This window comes from Gracilinanus agilis, chromosome 1, assembly GCF_016433145.1.
Source record: "Gracilinanus agilis isolate LMUSP501 chromosome 1, AgileGrace, whole genome shotgun sequence".
Lineage (NCBI taxonomy): Eukaryota > Metazoa > Chordata > Mammalia > Didelphimorphia > Didelphidae > Gracilinanus > Gracilinanus agilis.
In genome coordinates this window covers 692520121-692523746 of record NC_058130.1, presented here as the reverse complement: position 1 = coordinate 692523746, position 3626 = coordinate 692520121, and the positions used below count along the sequence as shown (strand labels likewise).

General features: G+C 37.8%; 1 protein-coding gene across 1 annotated transcript in view; it reads left to right on the top strand.

The window, feature by feature from the left end:
• The window catches only part of COL22A1 (collagen type XXII alpha 1 chain), a 506948-nt gene that overhangs the window by 310051 nt on the left and 193271 nt on the right, over positions 1–3626 (top strand). The gene's annotated exons all lie outside the window — the stretch shown is intronic.

Sequence of the window (3626 nt, the reverse complement as noted above, 5' to 3'; positions counted from 1 at the left end):
AGAGAGAGAGAGAGAGAGAGAGAGAGAGAGAGAGAGATAAGGTGAACCTCTTTGGTGGCAGAGCAACTCAGGTCTAGGGACTCTGAATACCTTGGAAGCTGCAATTGGGAATGGGTACTCAGGGCTTTATTCTACAGAGAAAAAAATATGTCAGGGAACTTTCAGTATTTAAGGTATTTTATGGAACACACCACAACTTGGCAAAAATGATTAGTTTAAATAAGAAGCTGCAAGATGAAATTCTCTCTCCAATGACCATAATTCAAGGGGACCTCTACTCCCTTTCATTTCAACCACAAGTTTCTTATGATATCCTGGAGACTTTACCATCTTTTCACCCAGTGCAATGAATTTAAAGAATATATTGTGTCACTTACCCTGTGGGCCAAAATGCAAGTTATGGCTCAAGCAGTCCCCTTTGCTATTTATGTCACAAAAGAGATTCTCATGCACTGGGATATACTATAAACTGCTGGAAGTTTTAAAGGCAGCAAACATTCAAGGAATGTGCAGTGAGGATTGCATTGTCCTGTCAATGACAGCAGTGTCCTTTGACAGCATTTCCTAAGACCTTCCTCATTCCCTCAGGCAGGCCTGGATTAGCAGCAGTTGCAGAAGGCAGCCACCATTAGGAATAGGTATTTTTTGAGACATTTGTCTATCATGAAATGAAGCAGTGTAGGGCAGTAAAGTACTGGAGCAGGAACTAGAAGATCCTCATTTGCTTTCCCACTTGGCCATGTTTTACAACCAGAGATAAGTCACATCAACTCTCAGGCTCTTATTTCATGTCAATAGCATGATAACATTGAATTAGTTGATAATAGGAACAAAAAATAATTAAACTAGAATGGATCTTAATGGTGATAGTGTTCAACTCTCTCTGTACTTTGGTACATGGAAGGCAGGACCTTCCCCTTCTCCCTGTAGCCCACCTCACTCCCAATGTTGCTGGAAAAAAGAATGACCTTGTCTAAGTCTGGTCATTTTGAAGACACAGCCTGTTAAGGCTAGCATTCAATGGAAGCGACTGCTCCTACCCACATGTTAGGACAACACAGAATGGCTTCAGCAAGAAGCAGGAATAGGTCCATGGCATCTCTCATGTGAATGCCTCCTTCTTAGGTGATTTTGGCATGAATTAAAACACCATTACTGCAGCAAACATCTTAAGGCTCAAGATGCAGAGAAAACTCTAAAGAGATTTTGTCATGGATGAATCCATGTCTCCAAGTAATGGAAATATGGCTTTGATCACACTTTCGAAATTATCCCCATTTCTCCACAGATTATCAGTATCCAAAATTAGAGAACTGTGATATTCAGTTTGAGCTTTTTGTTTTTAATTTTTGCTTATCTCGTACCCCAGGTATTTATTTCTGCCAACTTTCAGCATTATATTTATGACTTTCATACCCAAGTCATCAGAATTGTTGATAATACCTAACCTCAATTTCTATACATTAGCTTACAACTAAGCCTCTATCCAGGACCAACAGCCACCCTGGTCTCATTGCAAAACATAGAGTAGCATGGTTTTAGTATAATGATGTAAATTGGATGAATTGAATTTGTGCAAGATAGAGGCAGCCTTTAAGTGGACCTTAATGTCTACTATTTCTAGGTGCTATTTGCACTATACCTTAAAGACCTTTCAAGGACCTTTCAATGGTCCTGGAACTTTCCCTGGACTAATCCCTGGACCTTTCAAGGGTCAACCCAGCTGTCTCTTAACAGAGACCTGTGGAAGACATTCAAGACCTGCCTGATCCAGCTACTAATAGCTCTCTCCACCAGCAATTACTTATTAATTTTTATATTACATGTAATATATAAATTAACTGATCTATGTTAATTATTCCCACCCACCTTCAGTAGAATTTAAATCTCTTGAGAGCACAGTTTTGTTTTAACCTTTGAATCCCATATACAGAACTTTTTGTATCCCATATATGGTGCGAGAGCCACACTAGGTACATGGGAAAGGCTTGTTGAATTATGAATGAATAAAGTAATGAATAAGTGACAAGGTGGTGTAGTGGAGAGAAAGCCAGGCATGGGATCAGGAAGATGTGAGTTTACATTTCACATCAGATGCTTCCTAGCTATATGATCCTGGGCACTTTAGTCCTGTTTGCTTCATTTCCTCATCTGTAAAATGAGTTGGAGAAGAAAATGGCAAAAATCACTCCAGCACCCTTTACCAAGAAAACCATAAATGGGGTCATGAAAACTCAGACATTACTGAAACGATTAAACAAGAACAAAAAAGTAAAGAATGAATAAGACAGCACAAAAAAATCTAAAATAAAACCATCATAGGAAATAATGTAGTATTTATAGAAAGAGCTGTGAAGTTGGAGACTAAAGACCTGGATTTAAGTCATAATTTTGCCATTTCTAAGTAGTTTTGGACAAGCTATTTTCCTTTTTGAGCCTTTGTTTCCCCACTTGTTAAATGAGTCTTTTGGACTTTGATTCTCCAAATTTTCTTTCATCTCTAATAGTCTGAGTCAATGGATTTATATTTGCCTTTGAATCCTAGTCTTGTCATTCATTTCCTGTATGACCTAGAGCAAGTGGCTCACCCTTTCTGAGACTACACTACCTCATCTTCAAGAAGAGGATCCTAACTTACTAGACTCAAAGCAGGAGAATGAATTTGATGATATTTTGAGAGCTGCCCCAATTCTAAACTCTCTGGGTCTCATATTTGCTGCTTACTACCCATCTGGCATTCTATGCTTCATTTCACCACTGTACTGCATGGCTTATCAGCCTCTCAAGTACAGCTTGTATAAGGGTTCTTATCCAAAAGGAAAATCTGTAAGTATATTCTAAAATTTTGCCTTTACAGCCTAGCTACATTAAGATGTCCTTTTCAGTGATAGATGCATTATGCACCCAATTTTCAGAGCATTTTTTGCACACACTCCTATGATTCTGAATGCTGGATGGAATTGGAGGTTTCAAATTGTTCATAATTCAAGTTGTATTTTCTTTTCTTTTTTTACAATTCACACTTACAGTGACATTTTGATGTTAATGATGAAGAACAAGCTGATTTAGCCTTAGTCTTTATTTCTTGGATTCTGGAAAACAAGGCTGGCAAATCATTTTTGCAGGCACAGTCAGGCAACATAGCATAGCAAAAAAGAGCTTTGATCGTGAAGTCAGAGAACCTGGGTCTGTGCTACCTCAGACATTTATTCTCCAGGTGCTTGTTAATAAACTTAAGTAAATCCACACCTCAGGTACAAGTTAAGTTAGGTGATCCCCACAGTATCCCCCATCTCTAGGGATTCCATGTTTCTAAACTCCCTGAGTTTCAGTTCCCCATCTATAATAACATCAAAATAGCAATTCCTTCACTATTTTCCTCAAAGGGTAATTGGGAAGAAAGCACTTTTCCAGCCCTTAAGAATCCAGCCCTTGGATTACTAACTTTCTAAGCTATAGGACATCTTAAAAACATGCTTCTCACATAAATTTGGAATATATTTTATTATTGAGCATAATAGGATTTTTTGTACTTATAGAAACGACCTCACGGGAATAGTGAATGGAAAGCACTTCTAAATATTTAGCAAATTATATATATATATATATATATATATATATATATA